The sequence below is a fragment of the Bos indicus genome, chromosome 1 (genome assembly GCF_029378745.1).
Source record: "Bos indicus isolate NIAB-ARS_2022 breed Sahiwal x Tharparkar chromosome 1, NIAB-ARS_B.indTharparkar_mat_pri_1.0, whole genome shotgun sequence".
NCBI classification, from domain to species: Eukaryota; Metazoa; Chordata; class Mammalia; order Artiodactyla; family Bovidae; genus Bos; species Bos indicus.
Window position 1 is genome coordinate 78758052 of NC_091760.1, and position 21285 is coordinate 78779336.

The 21285-nt window shown below is 40.2% G+C and overlaps 1 protein-coding gene and 1 non-coding gene across 2 annotated transcripts in view; both read right to left on the reverse strand.

The window, feature by feature from the left end:
- Positions 1-20816, reverse strand: part of TPRG1 (tumor protein p63 regulated 1) — a 159766-nt gene extending 138950 nt beyond the window's left edge. Inside the window, exon 1 of the mRNA XM_070790204.1 lies at positions 20034-20816. The gene's annotated coding sequence lies outside the window, so the exon portion shown is untranslated. The remainder of the gene's footprint in view (positions 1-20033) is intronic.
- Positions 2108-2179, reverse strand: TRNAS-GGA (transfer RNA serine (anticodon GGA)). The gene has a single exon. It is a non-coding gene; the product is annotated as a tRNA-Ser (tRNA).
- Positions 20817-21285: the final 469 nt, after the last annotated feature.

Consider the following 21285-nt stretch of genomic DNA (forward strand, 5'->3'; position numbering starts at 1 on the left):
TGGTCTGTTACCGGAGCTTTCACTCAGTGGAGTGGGGAGGGGAGAATACAGGACCAGGATAAAGAAACATGGGTCCCCTCTCCCTCACTGGCTAGTGATAGTGAAAGTCACTCAGTTGCATCCGACTCTTCGCAAGCCCATGGACTACACAGTCCATGGAATTCTCCAGCCAGAATACTGTAGTGGGTAGCCTATCCCTTCTCCAGGGGATCTTCCCAACCCAGAGATCGAATCCAGGTCTCCGGCATTGCAGGTGGATTCTTTACCAGCTGAGCCACAAGGCCCTGGGCAATTTCTTCCCCTTCTCTGCATGGCAGTTTCTTCATCTACAAAATGGGGAGCCAGACTTTATGGTTGGCAAACGTGTACTCTTGAAAATGACTAACCGATTTCAATCAAAACAAATTTCATTTATCTGTTTCTGGACTTCTTCTGAAGCTTTCATTTCAGGGGAAAATATATTGAAGTCTGAAAGTTGTTGAACTAAATTATTCCTTCCAGTGCATTCACTCTACAAGATTTAATTTTTCTCCAGTGCCCAGAAGATTCCAGATCTAAGCCTACAAATGTTCCATATGGTTTCCCCTCCCCCCTCTTTAGCTGAGCACGTAAATTCCCTGTGATTCAACTGTGAGTTCAAAGAAGGAGGATTGGGAAGGCAGTCATGAATTTGGGCGCCCATTGTGGAGAATCTGGGGTGTTTGGCCTCTGACTTCCTCTAATGCAAGCGGGTATGCACAGTGACAGGAGATACTAGTGATAACCACAGTGGAACATTGGACACTCAACCTGTGCCAGGGCCAGAGATAGCCTCAAAACTTATTCTTGCATTTTAGAAGGAACAAATTTTAGAGGTTTTCAGAGCTTCTCACCCAAAATATTAATTTTTAAAGATATTTCCTCGAAAATAATATATGGAAAAATTGATTAGGATAAGGATACTGATTAGAGAACTTGGAAACATTAGATTCCTTGAAATTAACTTTGCTCACTTCCATCAACACTCCACCATTCACCCAGTCCAGGTTACAATGATGCTGGCATTCTTAACTTCTGCAGTGTTTGTCATGCTGCTCTGTAATCACCGTTTACTCTCCTGTCTTCACTCCTGGGCTTGAACAAGTCCGGAGCAGAGACTGTGCTACCCTCCTCTTTGGAGACAGCACTTGGCATGGGATGAACGAGTTCTCAGATGGAGGAATGGATGCCCTGCTTGTTTCTCTATCAGGTCTGAGATCTGAGGGCAAGTCTTATGTCTGATCCATTGTTATTGGTACATTGCCTCATACATCATCCATGAAAGTGAAAGTGAAGTCACTCAGTCGTGTCTGACTCTTTGTGACCCCATGTACTGTAGGCCACCACGCTCTTCCATCCATGGGATTCTCCAGGCAAAAACACTGGAGTGGGTTGCCTTTTCCTTCTCCAGGGGATCTTCCAGACCCAGGGATTGAACCCAGGTCTTCTGCATTGCAGCCAGACGCTTTACCATCTGAGCCACAAGGGAAGCCTCGTCATCCATGAGTGCTCAGTAAATGCTTATGGACTGAGTAATGAAGTTCTTTGTGAGGCCTGAATGGAAACGGCTCTGTACACATCCACTTACAATCAGACACACATCGAAATACATTCCACAGCTCAGAACCTAGTGGAGGTGATGGAAAGAGAAGTGGAAAACTGCAGACATGATAGAGCCAGAATAGGAGAATGTGTGCAAACACAATGGAAACAGAAAATGGAAGTAACAGGGGTGAACGGAGAAAGAGGCTGGAGAGGGTGGAAAGTTAGAGCTATGGAGAAAGGTGCCTCCGGGCTATCTGCATCTTAGAAGGTGGGTAAGGACATTCCTGGCAAAGGTACAAAGGTATGAGATGTGAAAAGGAGGATGTGTTTGAAGGACAGAGGGTTATATGGTGTGTGAAACTCAGATGTCAACTGCCTGCCTACAGCCCTTACCCTGGAAGAGCTGGCTGAAGTGAAGTGAAGTCGCTCAGTCGTATCCGACTCTTTGCAACCCCATGGACTGTAGCCTACCAGGCTCCTCCCTCCATGGGATTCTTCAGGCAAGAGTACTGGAGTGGGTTGCCATTTCCTTCTCCAGGGGATCTTCCCAACCCAGGGATCGAACCCGGGTCTCCCGCGTTCCAGGCAGATGCTTTAACCTCTGAGCCACCAGGGAAGAGCTGGCTAAAACTTGGTTAAAACGACGGGGCTCTCTGACAGTGTGGAAGTCTGAAATCCTCCTCACATATCCTCTGTATTCCCTTCTCTCTGCCATCACGCCTCTATCCATGCTAGAATAGGTCCCCCACCGTCACCCCAGATTCAGTCTGGGCTCAATATTGTAAGATTCCACTGGCCTCAAGAACTTCACAAGATTAACAACTTCCTTAAGATTTAGAGCCCTCATGGAGTGGTGAGTCACACTGTGTATAGTCCAACTTTGTCCATTCATCTGTTTCTTCTCTCTTATCGGGATAACAATTTTTGCTTTGTGTGTGTGTTTATATTTGAAATATTTGTGTATTTTGTTACCATATAATCCTGCAATCCCACTTCTTGGCCTATATCCTGAGAAAACTCTAATTCAAAAAAAACGCATGCACCCCAATGTTCATTACAGCACTTTTCACAAGAGCCAAGCCATGGAAGAAGCCTAAATGTCCACTGACAGATGAAAGGATAAAGAAGATGCAATACACATATATACACAGTGGGATATTGCGTGCTGTGTGCTTAATCTCTCAGTCTTGTCTGACTCTTTGTGACCCCATGGACTGTTGCCTGCCAGGCTCCTCCAGGGAATAATATTAGAGTGGGTTGCCATGCCCTCCTCCAGGGGATCTTCCTAACCTAAGGATCGAATCCAGGGCTCCTGCATTGCAGGCAGATTCTTTACCATCTGAGCCACCAGGGACTGGATCAGCGACGTTGATACAACCTCACATGTGACATAGGTAACCAATAAGGATATACTATATAGCACAGAGAACTATACTCAATATTTTTTAATAACCTATAAGAGAAAAGAATCTGAAAAAATATATATATACATATATATATATAAATATATATATGTATATATACACACACATACACGTATGTATAACTGAACCATTGTGCTGTACACCTGGAGCTACAATTGTAGCACCAAAAATACTTCAGTTTAAAAACAGAATATGAAAATGTAAAACTTTCAATAAATGTATCATTATCATAAGCAAAAAAAAAATAAATAAAAACATGAATGCCTACAATTATGTCGTTTATAAATATGCATTTTTCATTGAAACATACTTATCTATTTTATTCACATACCGAGGTCTCTCAGGTTTTCTCCTTCAACATCCCCAAATAAATGGAATTCCCCCACCAAGATGAATTCTGGAGGTAGCTATTACTATAAACCTGTACAAGGATTTGTGATTCCAGGAAACCTGACTGGATTTATATGTCTGAAAAAGTAGAAGAAAGCCAAGCAATAAGCCAGCATCAAGGACAGTGGCTTATCTCAGGTAGAAGCAGAAGTGTCTGATTTGCCTTCGGCATGACCGTGAGGAGCCTGGGGCAGAGAGGGGACAGAAAAGTGGTGGCCTTGTCCTCCTGAGGAGGAGAATGGGTGCATGAATGCTAGGCCACTTCAGTTGTGTCCAACTCCTGAGACTCCATGGACTGTAGCCTGCCAGACTCTTCCGTCCATGGATTCTCCAGGCAAGAAAACAGAGTGGGTTGCCATGCCTTCTCTTCCAGGAGATCCTCCCAAACCAGGGACTGAACCCAGGTCTCATGTCTCCAGTATTGGCAGGCAGGTTCTTTACCACTAGTGCCACCTGGGAAGCTGAGGAGGAGAATAATAAAGTCTAAATCACCAGCCTCCCCACTCCCTCAAAAGAAAGAAAAAAGAAGCGCTTCAGGAATTAACCAGGTTAAAAATGTACTTTGGGGGTCCTAAAGCACTCAAATAGTTTTTTTTTTTTTTTCCTCTGTACAAGTGAAAAAGAAAGGACCAAGTGAGAAGAATCAACCAAGGCCGAATCATTCAGCCTGCAGCAGCTCTACTTTTTTTCTCTCCAAAGTAATAAGATCCCAGATTTTGAATCTGCTGATTGAGAATGCTTAGAATTCTGGTGACAATGCTTAGAAATTAGAGCTAGCCTCTTTCTCAGTTACTGGGACATCTCAGGGGAGTGTGTGGGTTATGTCTACCAAGGATTACTACCTATCCAGCACTAATCCTGGTCCAGGGAGGGCCACTAGCCTGCATTCCTCAACCAGGTATTCCTGGATGGAGCTCTGTTTAAGGAAGTCACCCCAAAGCCTGGGTTTCCTGCTAAGCCAACTGTGACTGCTGCTCACGAACAGATTTCATGAAATTCAAGTAGAGACATTTAACTAAGTGCTGACAACAGTCTCCCCCAGCCTCCCTACTACCCAGCCTTTGTTATTTTAACAGCATTTTTATTATAAACATTTCTATTGAAGTAGGACATGCACTCAAAAACTCATAAGTGTGCAGGTCAATGAAGTATCTCCAAAATAAACACACCCATAGAACCATCACATAGGTCAAGAAATACCATATTACCGGCACCCTGGTGGGTGATGGAATCTGAGATCACTGCCAGACAGTTTAAATATCATCTAACTCAACACCCTCATTCTACAAATAAGGAAACAGACGCTCCCATGGGAGTAGGTAAGTGATTCCTCTACATGTTTGTAGGAGTTCAGATTATGAGGGTCGTGCCTACCATGCTCAGGAGTCAGATTTTATTTAGAGGGCAATGGGGTAAGTGGCCAGTGACATGATCCGATTTGTATTTTAGGAAGATGAGTCTTCCCTTTGTGAGCTGCATACACTTGAGAGAGCAATACTGAAGAGAAATCAGTTAGTGGACCTTTATTATGATCCCCAAGAGATGAATTAAGGCTGTGGCAAGGAATAGAACAAAGTAGAAAATTCAGTACCTACTAGGGAATTAAAAACTGTAGGACTAGGTGCCTGATTGGTCAGTATCAAGCAACAAGAGGTAATCAGGCAGCTCTCTGACCTGGGAAAATGTAGAGCTGTGATTTCCTTCACTGAGGTTGGAATAAAAAGGAGAATCATATTTACCATAGAGGTAAAAAGATAATAAGTTCATCTTCAGACAAGAAGAATTAGAAGTACCTGATGGCTAACAAAGAGGACAGATTAGTAGACAGTTGTGTAGATAGACCTGGGACTTGGAAGAGAGATATGACTAGGCATAGATACGGGAGTCATAGATTTACAATGTATGATTAAACAATGAAAGCAAAAGGAGATTGCTTATTGAGAGCATCCAGAGTGATTTCTGGCAAACATCACCATGTTAATCAATATAACAGAACTTATCATACCTTAGAACAGTACCTGTTAACTTGCCTTAACTTTCAGTTTCCTCACTAGCATGAAAAATCCCTGATGATAACGACAGGGTGTTTTGGGGTTTTTTTTTCCCTCCACTACAGTTACCGTAGCACTGAGTAGAGCACATGGAAAGCATTGATTATGTACCAACTGAACAAATGGATCCATAATAAATATCCATACTCTATGGAGTATGCATGGCAGAAAATGGAAAGGAGATTCATCCTAGAGAGTCTCTCCTCAGATGTGACGGCACCAGACCTAACAAGGGATGATTTGAAACCCTTTCTTCTAAATCAAGCTCCAAACTCACCAGTTCCTTAAAGCAACTTAGAAATGCAATTTGTCCTATGCTGTCCAGGCACCATGATCTTTTTTTTATCAACCAGTTCTTTAATCATTGCTTGTAACTGGTCTCCATGAGCAGATCGTGAGCTCCATGAGTGAAGGAAATACGCCCATCTCTGTCCCCTTGGATGCCCACAGAACACTGGACCTGTGTTTGGTACAGTGATCTCAGGCACAGAGGGTGTCACAGAAGATGTTGGCACCATGAGAAACACAGAACACGGAGAAACTCACTTCACCTGAAAATACCCCATGGGTAAGTGACAAATATGAAACCTTCTCCTAAGAGCTGGATGGAGGGAATAGAGGAGAGCCTATTTGAAAACCAAAGGGCAACATTCTTCCAGGAGCAGACATTTGAAAGGGGTAGAAAAAGAACCAGAAAGGAGAGCCTCTAGTGTCACAAAAACAAGACTGCTACCTTCTCATCTTGTGGGTCACCATGACTGAAGAACAATTTGCATTTTCAAAATGAAGTATACATTGAGTTCCTAAAACATTGAATGTTAAACAAGACACCTCATTAAACAATAGTAAGGGATGTAAGAAAGTGTTAGAGAAAAACTCTAAGGCGACTTTGACCTGTTTTCAGTCCTCCTAGGTGAGAGTGTAAACACCTGAAATTCAGTCTGTTCTACAAGGTGCAAAAAGATCTACATAGGTCCAGAGAGTTCCACCAGGGAGAGAGAAAAGATAAGAAAACTAGAACAAAGGAGTAGCTCTCAAGAAAATAATGAGGGCCAGGGAACAAGTACGGAGCAATGAAAGCAGTTCTGTCTCAAGAGTGACTTTCAGATTCACTATAAATGATTTAAGTGGACAGCTCAGAATCTAAGAATAAAAACTGTTCATTCTTTAGCATTATAGTATATATAGTGTGTATATATATACACATATATACTCTCTATACTCTCTATGGGCTTTCCCAATGGTTCAGCAGTAAAGAATCCATCTGCAATGCAGGAGACACAGGTTCAGTCCCTGGGTTGGGAAGATCCCCTGGAGAAGGAAACCCCCTGGAGCAACCCACTCAAGTATTCTTACCTGAGAAATCCCATGGACAGAGGAGCCTGGCAGGTTACAGTCCATGGGGTCATGACTAAGCACACATGCATACTCTCTATATACGCACTGTATACATAATACATATATACTCACTATAGCATATTGTATATATAGGTTTTATTCTATTCTATTTTATTCTATTATCTTGCTGAAGGTAATTAGATACTAGATGCAGATGAAGAACAGTAACATTCATCAAAAAAAGCCCTTTTCTTTTTTCTGTATTTCAGCAAGAAAAAAAAAGCAAAAAATATGTGCCTAAAAAAATAGAATTATATTCACATATAAGTGCATTATATTAGAAAGTGAGGATAAATGTATATTTATGTGTGACCTGCTACTATTACTATTAAAGCAATAAGCCAAAATAAGTAGTAAATGCACTGAGAACATGAAAATGCTACCTTGATAATCAGATTTCCTTGGTCCTGTGAATGTGTATCTCCAGGCTGGCTTACTGGTTAGAGATAATGTTTGGTTTTGACCAGCCTTTCTGTAAATGCATGGCTTTACTCAGAGTGATCAAGAGAGGAATAGAGTATGGACCAGGGAAACCACGATTAAGTGTGGTCAGTAACGTCATCTTCATATACAAGTGTACACATATGTAGTAATACTTTATTACAACCTCTTTATCTGTGAAAATGTGCACGAGGAGACCTGTCCGACTTACTATCTGAGATTTTTTTGTAAAGATCAAATTTTTTAAAAAGTTGTGAAAGTGTTTTGTAAATGATGGAGTGTCTTGATCTTCAATCTTCTGAAGAGCCATTAGTATATTAGCATAGAAAGAGGCAAGAAAATAATACTTAAGCAGTGTGGTTGGCAGTCTCTGAAAGATGCCAAAGGGAAAGTAACATTGTCCAAAGGTTTTAGGGAAGGTTAAGTCTGTATTGACAAAGTTGAAACCATTGGCAAGATGTGGGGTGATGGTGAGGAGAGGCCATGTATTTAGATGAGGGATGTTCCAAGCTATCCCAAAAGGCCATGTTCCAACTCAACCCTGGGGGCCAGATGGAAACCAAAGCCCACAGGGCCAGAATTTGATGTTATCCAAGTTACTTGTACACATACTTCCTTATGTCAGTTCCTGCTCTAGAGTATTCCTTCAGACTGTAAAAGCGGTGAAAAAACATCTGTGGCTAATATATGTCCTATTTGTAATGGAAAAATTCAACTCAATGGATAAATTTGACCACTTCTTTGAACTTCTTTGTTGAGATAAGTGTTGCCAAAATAGATTAGTTCAGAGTATTACTATTAGGCAGTATCTCTGCATCTAAGAACTTCAGCCATGACACTGCATGGTATTTAAAGAGATCACTGAAAAGTCTGACACATCACCAAAATATATTCCCTGTTATCTGTGAGGGAAGTTCCGTTTTTCTTTCTTTATGAGCTGGGACCAATCTATAATATGCAATACATTCTGAGTTTATGTTATTCATTACTTCTCCTCTTGCATCTCACCGAAAATATTAACAGGTAATGCCAGATTCCAAACACCATTAATGTCTGACTGTAAAACTCAGTGATTCTCCTACCAATGCCCAGCCAGTGGATAAACTTGCTAGAAAATACTATAGAGAGGGCTTTCCTGTTGAGAGTGACTGAGAGTAGAATCTCAAATCTAGGAGTGACCTTATGTAGCGCAACATCACATCCAAGAAGCTTCTCTAAGCTGGTTGCTTTGATTCTCGAATAATGTTACTTATCTATAGACTTAGGTCTCATGACCAAGGAAGTGGAATTAGTCAGTACATCATTAGAAACTGCACTGGTATACTTTAACATATGAAATAAAGAGATCATTTAAAATAAGTGATATAGCTAGCTATCTTTTTAACTCATCATCTTCCTGTAGAGACTCTAAGTACATTCTTTATGCTAATGCCCTTTTTAAAATAGTGAAACTATTTTATTTATAATTTATTTTTAATCACTAAACTACCTAATTGTAGTTTAGATAAAATATTTTGTAACTGTTATAATTAACACTGTACAAATACAATAGAAGATACGCAGTACATTTTTTAAAGTTATAAAATAGGACATAGCATGACTTTAGTTTTTATCAAAATAAAATATGGTTATATATAACTAACACAAATGTATTCAAGAATATCCACACAAAAATGTTAGCAAAAGTTTTCTCTGGGTAATTTGGATTATATAGGTGTTTTTTATTTCTTTTTTACTTAATTATATTTTCTAATTTTCTACAATGAAAATGTTATAAAAAGATGAATAAGAAAAAAAATTGATACTAGTCAGAAAATTTGAAAACACAAAGATTTTTTTGTACTCACATTTTCATCACAAATTACCTGTTCTCCAGTATAAGGAAAAACTAAATTGTTTCATAGAGTAAATACATCAAAATTCAGCCCTTAGAAATTTTCCAAAAATTAAAGTCAAAAGACTAAAATTCATACCCAAATATTTCCCTGTACATGGATAGTTGCATTTTGGGGCAATGACTTTCACCTGCCTACTAATATGCCAAAGCCACATTCAGGAAATAAAATCAAAGAAGAGAGATGGAGAAAGATAATGTATCTTGGGCAAGTTTTATCACAAGAAGTTATGAAACTGCTATGTGGGCTGAAAAGTTAAAAACTCTTTATGTAAATTATGTAATGAAACAAGGGAGGAGAAATATTTGTCTTAGAGAGATAAGTCCAATGCACCTCCAGTGAACAGATCTTCTGAAAACAAAGCCCTTAGTTACAGAGGGACTGGACAGAATAATTTGGCAGAAGTTCTAGTTTTCCCAGCAAAGGGTCATAGCAACTGACATGGAGTTGGAGAAAAAAGGGATGGCAGTGACCCTGTTTCAAAGAGTGACCTGGGAGGGCGGTCATTGAGAGGCTGTGGAGGGGAGCCATTCCACAGCACCCTAACCTTGACCTAGGCCAGCTTCAAAAACTGGTCTGAAACAAACTAGAGTAAAACAATTTTCCCTTTTCCTCCTGTGTTATGCCAAAAGAATTATAATCATAAAGTAGCCCATCTTTCTTTGAAAAAATGTCAAGAGCAAATGCCCGGCCAAGGGAGTCCATATCCCAAAATAGAGCCCTGCTGCTGCTGCTAAGGCGCTTCCGTCTTGTCCGACTCTGTGCAACCCCATAGACAGCAGCCCACCAGGCTCCACCCTTCCTGGGATTCTCCAGGCAAGAACACTGGAGTGGGTTGCCATTTCCTTCTCCAATGCATGAAAAGTAAAAAGTGAAAGTGAAGTCGCTCAGTCGTGTCCGACTCTATGAGACTCCATAGACAGCAGCCTACCAGGCTCCTCTGTACATGGGATTTTCCAGGCAAGAGTACTGGAGTAGGGTGCCATTGCCTTCTCCAAATAGAGCCCTAACTTCCTTTTAAGCCTGCTAATCCTTCCATGACTCCTCTGACATGGGTGCTTCTTGAAATACATTCTCTCTCTTAATAGAGATGACACTACTTATGTTGACCAGATGTTTTTTGTTTTTTTCTTTCTTTTTCTTTCATGCCTTTTCCTCAATTTTTGCAAAATTTTGATTATTGTTTGTTTTCCATTAAGCTTCAATTCTGTTTGGGAGTTCAGCCAATCAGTAGGAGCAGCTAAAGCCACACAATTTAATTTCTTCCATTGGAACCTCAAAGGTGTCTTCACTTTTGATTTAAACAACTTTGTGGGTGATGTGTCAAGATCACTCACCTACAACTCAAAGACATAATAATGTTTGGAGAATTAATTAAGTCAGCCTTTCCACAAGATAATAGATAAGGAAGAGGAAAGACATAAATTGATTCATTTCATGTAATCAATTCCTGTATTAGGAAGTAGGCTGGCACAGTAAAGAAAGCTTTGGAATCAGACAGATCTGGGCTTCAATCCAGACTCCACAATTTACCAGCTGCCTAAGGTTGGATACCAATTTAAAAATCTTGAGCTTCAGTTTTCTCAAACGTGAAATGGATCCAATATTTAACTTGTAGGATGATATAAAAATTAGAAGAGCTAATGGATCTAAAGATTTGGCAAAGTACATAAAATATAGTAGGTTTTAAAACACAGTTTTAAATGTTTGAGGAAAAGGAAGGCTAGAAGGAGTCTAACAACTGAATCTATGATAGAGCAACTTGAAAAATTGGAAGAAAACTACATGATAATCATGATGGTGGAAAATGCCTTAATGTAATAGGAGTTAGGAACCTGGATTTAGATGCAAGTCACATCTCTCTGGGCATCGTTTTTTCACCTATACTAAGAGAGTACTGAAGCACTTGGCTCCCATGTTCCTCCAGCTGTGCTAGTCTAGAACTCCACATGGATCTTATGGGAAGCCTCCATTCTAAGTCAAGGTGGAGAGCTAGGAGGTTATCTACAGAGCATCTACAAATATAAAAAATAATTAGGCTAGAATATATTTAATTTTATCACATTTATCCCACTGGAAATCAAAACTTTCTAATCCTTTGTTGCATGTTTAAAGAAAAGTGCATCTTTAAGAGCATCCTAGATAAGAAATCAATAACAACAAGACCAAGTTATTAGCTTATTTTTGCTTTTTGTACTTAACAGGCAAGGAACACTGAATGATAGGAACCTCTTGCTTGGTTTCATTAGCCATTTCCTCTTAAGCAATGAGGCTGGCACTTCAGAGAGGACTGACCTTCCTAGGTTGGGGCATCATCCAGCTACAACTGGTCCACCCAGAGTAAAAATTTCCCTCCCACCCAACCAATCACCACACTGTGAGCAATATTCTCGTCTCTGAAATAACCCAGTCACAGCTTCCTAGATCCTTGCATATCATGAAGCCTTCCACTAGAGTTTATCTCATCTAGAACAAGGGATTTTATCTTTGTCAATTAACTACATGACCACACTTCAAAAAGAATAAAACTAGATCTTCTTGCATGGAGTTTTGAACCTAGAATACATTATGATTTAAGTATCAATCCTAAATTAGAGATATTTATTCTATCACATTATATGCACACACTCAGAGTGGAATATTATGCAACTCTTACAGATCACATGTTAAGATATTAAATGACAGATAAAAATTCATAGAATAACTCTAAGTGAAAAGTAGGGTTCTAAGTTGCACATACCCTATGGTTTTATTTTTAAAACCAAAATTTTATATAAATAGGCAAAGAAAAATATTAGAAATTAACATATTTAAGTGTTAAAGGCCGTTTATCTTTAGGAGGGAGTAGTTATAAAAGACATCATAGAGTAAGGATTCTCCAGGCAAGAATATTGGAGTAAGTTGCCATGTCCTCCTCCAGGGAATCTTCCCAATCCAGGGACTGAACCCGTGATTCTTATGTCTCCTGCAATGACAGGTGGGTTCTTTACCACTAATGCCACCTGAGAAGCCCTAGACAAATATTAATTGACATGAAAAGATATATTATTATAAAGCAGAAATGTAGCTTATAAAATGATATTAAAAATCACCCACACATGCATTGGAAGCACAAGTACCAAATGTTATAAATGATTAGCTCTGCATGACTAGCTTATGGATGATTTTTACTTTCTTTTTTATATCTTTCTAAATTTTCCAAAATTTTTGGCACTGAGCATACATTATACTTACGATTGAGGGAGAAAACTTTTTCAAGGAAATCTACCAAGTGAATATAAATCAAACACATAGGGTTATGGGTACAAAAGAAATTGATTGAAATAGAATAAAAAAGCAAAGACCCCAAAAAGCGGTGGGTAAAGAAGCAATCATACAAGAAATCTCATTCAAAGGTAATGTGACGGAAGAAGCTTTGGAAGGGCTCCATCCTAGGCAGAGATTACTATTCCTGTGGGCTATGGAAACATAGCTACTTTTAAAGTCTATCTAATAATAGTTCAGCCCTACCTCCTTAAAGAAGTTTTCCCTAGCTACCAAAACTCATTTGCAACACAAGGACCTTCTCAGCAAGATGAAGCACCTCAACATGATGAAGATGAAACGTGCACTGCTAAGGTGAGTGCCCTTTCCCCCCGGGGCACTACAAACTCCTCTAGCTAAGAAACCATCCTCTGGCTGCTTTATATCTCACCTTTCTGCCAACATTGAGTGTTATGAACAAAACAGATGCTTAGCAAATATTTAAGATATACACTAGATAGGGTATGGCAAAAGGACAACAGAGGAGCATGGGAGACCTGAAGGTAACCAACTGAGTGCTACCAACCATTGGATATATGGCCTTAAAATAGTATGAGAGATTCTGGTGACTTGACAATGAAGAAACAATGATAACACAGGCAAAGAACTACTGAATTGATAAATGTTCATTTATCTGCGGGGGTGATGTTAATGATTCTTTGGACCCATTTAACTTTTCTTACTGCGTTACAGGCCATACATAAAAAGCCAAAGAAAGAAAAGAAATCTTTCCTTAAACCTACCATGCAGAGAAAATGAAAGTGAATCGTTTTGATATATATCCTTTAGGACATTTTCCTGTAGATAATGTCATTTTTTTACTTTCAAAACTGAGTTATGCTGTAAATATCATTTCAAAAGCTGTCCTTTTCACTTTATGCATCAACAATAATGCTGACAGTGACGATGGTAGCAGCGTTTATGAAGCACTGACTGTGTACTGAAACTGGGTTTCAACAGCATTGACTCATTTCACACTCCCCAAAGCCCTGTGGTCCAGGTCTTACAATGATCTTCACTTTACAGAGCAGCACACTGAAACTTAGGCTTCCTAGATGGCACTAGTGGTAAAGAACTCAACTGCTAGTGTAGGAGATGAAAGAGACGTGTATTCAGTCCCTGGGTTGGGAAGATCCCCTGGAGAAGGGCATGGCAACTTACTCCAGTATTCTTGCCTGGGAAATCCCATGGACAGAGGAGCTTGGTGGGCTGCAGTCCATAGGGTCCCAAGGAGTCAGGCTGAAGTGACTTAGCATGCACGCATGCACACTGAAATTCAGAAAGGTTGAGAAATTTGCTCAAAATTGCACAGTCAGTGATAAGACCTTTAAGTTGGTCAAATATCTCTCTGACCTCAAGCCCCTATTTTCCACCACTGTGCTATACTACTTAGTTCATGAACAATTTTCTACAACAGCACATTATGCTTGTATGCTATGCTATGCTAAGTCACTTCAGTCGTGTCCGACTCTGTGCGACCGCAGAGACGGCAGCCCTCCAGGCTCCCCTGTCCCTGGGATTCTCCAGGCAAGAACACTGGAGTGGGTTGCCATTTCCTTCTCCAGTGCATGAAAGTGAAAAGTGAAAGTGAAGTCGCTCAGTCGTGTCTGACTCCTAGCGACCCCATGGACTTCAGCCTACCAGGCTCCTCCGTCCATGGGATTTTCCAGGCAAGAGTACTGGAATTGGGTGCCATTGCCTTCTCCTATGCTTGTATAGGATTCCATTATACGATCATCCATATTTATTTAACTCATCCCTTACTAATCACTAATTGCTTCACTGTTGTAGTGACTATGCAATGAAGATCCTTATAGGTACAATTTTTCATAATCCTTAATTTTTTCCTCTGTTTAAATTCCTAGAAATGAGAACGCTGGGTCAGAGAATTTGTAGATTTAAGGTTCTTGATATACGTGGCTAAATTACCCCTCCCAGAAATGTTGTAGCTATTTAAGTCTTAGCAGGCCATGAAGCCTATTTACATGTGGAATCTCTTAAAAAAAAAAAATTCATAGGTACACAGAACAAATTGGTGACCACATGGCTACATGTGGAGGGTGAGGGGTGGGCTAGATGGATAAAAGGAGTCAAAAAGTACAAAAGATATAGACTTCCAGTTCCAAAATGAATAAGTCTTGAGGATGTAATGTATAGTATGATGACTATGGTTAATAATACTATATCGCATATTTGAAAGTTTTTGAGAGATCTTAAAAGTTTTCATCACAAGAAAAAAATTCATAAGTATGTGGGTGAAGAATAGCAACCAGACTTATTGTGGTGATCAATTCCCAATTTTTACAAGTATTAAATCAATATATTATGTATCTGAAACCAACATAATATTAGATGCCAATTTTACCTCACTTTTTCAAAAATTACAAAGTTTTTTAAAAAGGATATTAAGTCCATTTTTCTGCAGATCAGGAGAGGACTTACAATTTAAAATTTTCTACTTGGCAATAAATAGTTTTTATAGTTCAATATTTGTTTTAATTTGCAATATTTTTTTTTTAGTTGTGAGACTGACAGCTTGGGGGGTGTGTAGTCTAGACATTTTTATTAGTTTCATCTTCTTTGTCTTATTGATTGTCAAGAATTCTTCATTTGTTAAACATATTAACAATCAAAGGAATGTCTATGGCATCAACAGCTGTTAATGATTGTACTTGTACTCCTGAGGCTTATAGGCATGAGTAATGATGGTGTTAAATTTTCAACATGGACATATCCATTATACAGGTTTATGTATTCCTAACTACAGAGCAAAATGAACTGTACCAGCTGGTTTCCAAGTTATAGATCTGAATTGCCTCATTCATGCATTAATTTTGTTTACAGGAAGATCTTAACTTGGATACTCTACTTTTTTCCTTATACAACTTAGATTAACCTTCAGTATGAAACTCAACGTGGCACAAATTGTTTCATTTAATTTATTAATTCAAACCCATTTTGGGGGGAACTTCTCTGTGCCAATAACTGTGCTAAGGGAAAGAGAGAGAGGTGGAAAGTAGAAGAAAACCTACAAATATAATGTCTTTCTGTTTTAAAGAGCAACTATAGATGAAAGAACTAGATCTGCAAATAGATAATTGTAAGACGGCCAGACAAAGCCTAGATAGTAATCTGTAAACAGTGTAGGAAGAGCGTTCTAGGGGCATCACAGTGTCACACTGAGCTGTCCGGATACATGTAATTTTGGACAAAATAAAGCAGACACCAAGGACCCAGTATGACCTATTGCTGAAGGGTAAGTGCTATATTTTACTCCATGAGTTTCCTTTTGGTGCCATCAAGGATGGGACAGAACACCTGCCACCAGCTAGGAGGGTGGCGCTGGGAGAGGGGGAAAATGGTCCCCCTTTACTTTGTGTAAAGTTTTTTATTCTGGGCATTGAGGACAAATTGAAATTATAATAAAAATAATCATAGTTTAGATATGTTGTTGTTCAGTAGCCAAGTCATGTCTGACTCTTCACGACACCATGGACCAGTCCTCTCTGTCCTCCACCATTTCCAAGAGTTTGCCCAAGTTCATGTCCATTGCATTAATGATGCCATCCAACCATCTCATCCTCTGTTGCCTCTTCTCCTTCTGCCTTCAATCTTTTCCAGCATCAAGGTCTTTTCCAATGTTTCAGCTGTTCTCATCATGTCGCAAAACATTGAAACTTCAGCTTCGGCATCAGGTACACAAAAATGAAATTAGGTGGCCATTGAGAATCTGGTCTCAGACACGTCCCTGCACCACTGAGAAACTGAATTTTCTTTACCCAAGGACACCACCAGCTGTATTCAAAATAGCCAACAACTGCAACTTTATGGACTCAAGGTCCCACTTTGTAACTATTAACCATTTCAGGCCCCAACCAATCCTTGCTTAACAAGCATTCTCCCTTCTCATCAGCTGCAATTGTGATTCTTGACAAACAACTTATGTAACTAACCGTGGCCTTGCAGTTTTTGCCTTTATAAGCTTCCTCCATTTTGCAATCCAGCAGAAAACAATTCAGGTGCTTCTTGAATCTTTGTCTTCCAGGTTGCAGTTTTAACAAACCCCAAATAAATGTCTGTTTATTTCTAACAAGTCTCTGTTACTGAAATTTTTGCTAGTAACATGCATTGTTCAGGGCTGTGTCAAAATAACATGTGTTTCACTGTATCCCTGAATATACAGTAGCAATATCCTGACCCAGAAATGTGTGGCTGGAGCTCCATGTAAGCAAAGAATTTTAACAGTGTATCAGCCTCAAGTGGACAGAAAGCAGACAGTATTAAGGATGCATCATGAACGTGGATAAGTAGACACAAATTCACTACTAGATGAAGAGGTTGATGTGAGAATCAGTCCAAGACTACTGGCATAAGAAAGTACATTCCCATCTTCCAGAAAACAGATGGTTCAACCTGAAGCCCTGAGTTGACCGTATTTGGAAGTTTCAAGTTTCCACTGATGCAGATGCTGGGTTCTAGTTCCCTCCCATGGCCCCAAACATCCTGCATTTGGTATAACATACCTGCAGTTTAGGGCACATACCTGAGAAGTGTGAATTCCTGGGATTTAGGAAAGGTCCTTAAACAATAACAAAAATGAAAGTTTCTAGAGCTTTATAGAGAGTTCTAAAGCTGTACGTGATCTCCAAAATTATCTGTTTAGTATGAGGCAGTGGCAGTGAAGAAAAAAATTAATTCAACCTTTTGGACCCAGGTGTGAGTTTCATCTGGTATTAGTTTGCTGTGTGATTTGGGGCAGATGACTTCAACCCCCTGAAAAAAATGTAAGACAAAAAGTTTACCAGGACTACCTACAGGTGTGTGTGTGTGTGTGTTTGTGTGTGTGTTGGTCACTCATTCGTATCTGACTCTTTGTGACCCTATGAACTGTAGCCCATCAGGCTCCTCTGTCCATGGAATTCTCAAGGCAAGAATACTTGGAGTGAGTTGCCATTCCCTTCTCCAGGGGATCTTCCCAACTCAGGGATTAAACCTAGGTCCCCTGCATTGCAGGTGAATTCTTTACTGTCTGAACCACCAAGGAAGCCCCACTTACAGGTGTAGGAGAGAGAAATACTCTGAAGTTACGATCTCTACAAAAGTATATTTCTATCATCTTTCTTTCATCATAAGAGAGGCAGGGGAGAAAAGCCTCTTTCTTTCCCTCCTAGGTTGTATCCAATTTCTCTGGCTCTATTTATAAATGGGATCCTTGAAAGAAATTTACCAGCACCAATTCCCTTTTTCTCTTGAATGCAGCTCATCTCTCTGACATAACTCATCTCCTCTCAGCAACATATGTGCCATCCAACCCCTCTCTTCTCCTTGGATGTCTCCTTCATTTGGATCCCAACACACATCACTATCTCCTAGTGTTCACCCTCCACTTCCACTGCTCCTCCTCCATCTCTTTTGGTTGCCATGGAACCGGAGGGAATAGAGAGTGGTAAGAATGGTAGGAGTGGTCTGCTCCAGAGTGCAGACAATAAAGGGATGATGTATTGTCTACAGAAAAGGCAACTGAAAAATGTTTTTCATTATTGCCATGTGCTGGCGATTCTAAAGCACCTCAGTGAAAAAATCCTTCTCTTTGCTGATGAAGACCACCCCCACCATGCCCTTTCCCCTTTAGTGCATGTTAACTAGATTCTCCCCACTTCCCTAATCCAAAACTTTATAGCGCCTCAAAAGTCAGCCCTTAAACCTCTTCTCTCTTCCATCTATATTGACTCCTTTGAAGATCTCATTTAATTTTATTGCTGTAAATAGTATGTATCTATTGATGACAACCACTTTTTATCTTCAACTCAGATAGCCTCACTGAATCCAAGGTTCATATATTTAGTCACTACTCACCATATCCAGTGCCTTCCTGGCCAAAATAAGCTCCTGATGCTCTTTCAAAAACCTGTTCCTCTCACGGTCTTCTCCATCTCAGATGAAGGCCGCTCCTTCCTACCAGTTGCTCCACAAATTCTTGGAGTCATTCTGGTCTCCTTCCTGTCTCATAACTCCCCCGGCAAGCAATCAAACACAAGGTCTAAACACTTGTCAACACCTCTGCCATACCCGCTTGTCCAAGCTTCCACAGCAATCATCTGGATGATAGGAAAAGGTCAAAGTAAAATTAAAACTTGTCATTGTAAGGAGTCTCACTGAGCATCTGGGTTTAGTCCCCAAAATGACACAGTTAACACTTCTACTTAGGGCTGCCCAACACAATTCACTACAGGTAGTAACCAGTGAAAGAGTTAAAGCCCCAGAGATCACTGGCCACCCGGCCTTGTGCACACTGTGTCCCCTGTCCAAGCCTCAGTTTCTCTATTTTGAATAAGTTAATTGCTTAAGTGATCTCTTCAAGACCCTTACAGGCAGAAAGATACTAAGAATATACCAAAGCGTGCTAAAAATTACATAACATTGCAACCCATTGCATTGTGGTGGGCCCACAGGGATGAATATTAGCACTGTCAAAACAAACTCAAATAGACACACACGCACGCACACATCCACAAAAGAAACATTTCCTTCCACAACTAAGAATGATATAACCTTCAGAGCATGAAGAGGAAAATGATAGCCAAAATTAGCATCTTAAAAAAATAAACTACATAATCACTGAAGATGAGATTTTCTTAAAACTATAGAACAATGAGATATAATGATAGCTGTCATAAGAGAGGAAATTGCAGGAGTCAATTTGAAAGGATTTGGGAGTGTTCCCTCCTCCCATTGAGATTTGGTTTTCCACATACCACAGTAAGACAGAAAAGCTAAAATATTTCCCTAGGGCCATTGTGATCAGTGCCTCATAACACGGCTGTTGACATTAAGAAAGTGTCATTCAGCCCCAAATGAAAGCCAGAGCACGTGTCAGGCTCCACGTAGTCATCTCCTCCAATTTGCATATCAGTGTTCAGTTAACAAGGCCCCTTTATGTACAAATTCTCATTCGTCCTCTAAAAATAGTTTGATGAAGCCTAGATATCACTATGAAATCTCTCTGTCTCTCAGATGAATTGAAAATATCCCTCCCAATCTCCCTGCAAGAAAGGAGCACCTTTTCTTGGCCATTTGACAGCTTAGGAAACACATTCACTTCTCTTGGCTTTTTGAGATAAGGTGTGACCTGCCTGGGCTGGGGGGTGAGGGGCCTGCAGTAGAGGGAGAGAAAAGGAGGCATCAGATCTAATCTTGGCCTCAGTCTGCAGATCAAACTTGAACAAATCACTTCAATTCACTAAGCTTCAGTTCTTAAGCCACTGAATAGAGAAAATTACTCCTATCCCACCATTCTTACAGTGCAGTTAAGATCAAAATCAATAGAGAGATAAGTATGTCAGGGGATTTTATAGGCTGAAAAATGCTGGTCTACAAATATCATCAACCCTGAGCAGTAAGGAAAAATGGAACATTTTTTTCATTGGGTCACAGAGAATATGAGTCTAGATGGAAGTACAAGGCAAGGGTGGAGGGGACCTGAGACACAAGTTGGGGACAAGATAAATCAGTTCATAGAGAGAAGCCCCATCTCTTTGTGGAACCAGTGAAAAGCCAGCTGGCCTTACCTGGCTAGACTCCTGCTGGTACTCAAGGATGTTTTCTCCCTGGACGAAGGGGGCCAGACCACAGACAGTGGCCAGTGGAGCTGTGGTTGGCTCAGAGGAAGTCAAACAAGAGGGTGTTCTTGTGCTCTCACCCCACTCAAGCTGAAAAAGTCTTGCTGACCAACAGGGCTGAGGCTGATGTGATCAACCTTCAACAAAGGGTCAAATGAAAAGACCGGGGATGTTTACAAGGAGGAACTACACCTGTCAGAGGCGGGGAACTGGGTTTGTGGGAGGGGCCTTTCCTGTTCTACAATGACACATCTCTCTCTTCTGTCCTCTGTCTCAAGAAGTCCTGGATTTTTCTGCCTACTCCCTCTTTGATTCAACTCTCCTGATGGGATGGACAGAAGCAGCCTGCCATCCACTCCTCCCCAGCATCTGTACAATAAGAAAGCTTAACCTTGAAGACTACGCTTCTTTTATTAATGTTAATAAATAAACATTATTTATTAATGGATTGATTTTTTGGATGTTTATGATTTTGAGCATCATCACTTTCAGCTCAGGAGAGGAGAGGCATGAAGAGCAGTATGTCTATGAGAACAAACACAAACTGTTTAGTCAGTATTCCTGGTAGAGTACTTGCCACATGACACTGTTTCCCTTTTAAGTGGATGTCCCTTTTACTAGACTGTGAGTTCCTTCAGAGCAAGGACCACATTTTATTTTCCTATAGATTCTCCACAATGCCCAACATGTGGCAAGCACTTAATAAATACCTATTGAATGATCAGTTAGTATATAGTTAGCTAGAGGGGTGGGATGGGGGTGGGAAAGAGGTTCAAGACGGAGGATATATATACTTATGGCTGAATCATGCTGTTGTACAGCAGAAACCAACACAACATTGTAAGTCAATTATCCTCCACTTAAAAATAAATTTAAAAACAAATATATAAAGAAGGCCTAATGATAGGCAATGGGCTTCCCTGGTGGCTCAATAGTAGAGAATCTGCCTGCAACGCAGGAGATCCAGGTTCAATCCCTGGGTCAGGAATATCCCCTGGGGAACGGAATGGCAACCCACTCCAGTATTCTTGCCTGGGAAATCCTATGGACAGAGGAGCCTGGCAGGCTACAGTCCATGGGGATCCCAAAGAGTTGGACACAACTGAGTGACTAACACTCAGTGATAGTAAAGAGAGGATCAACATATAGATTTGCTTTAAGTTTTTATTGGATTTATGAAAATACTTAGCTGATGCTGCTT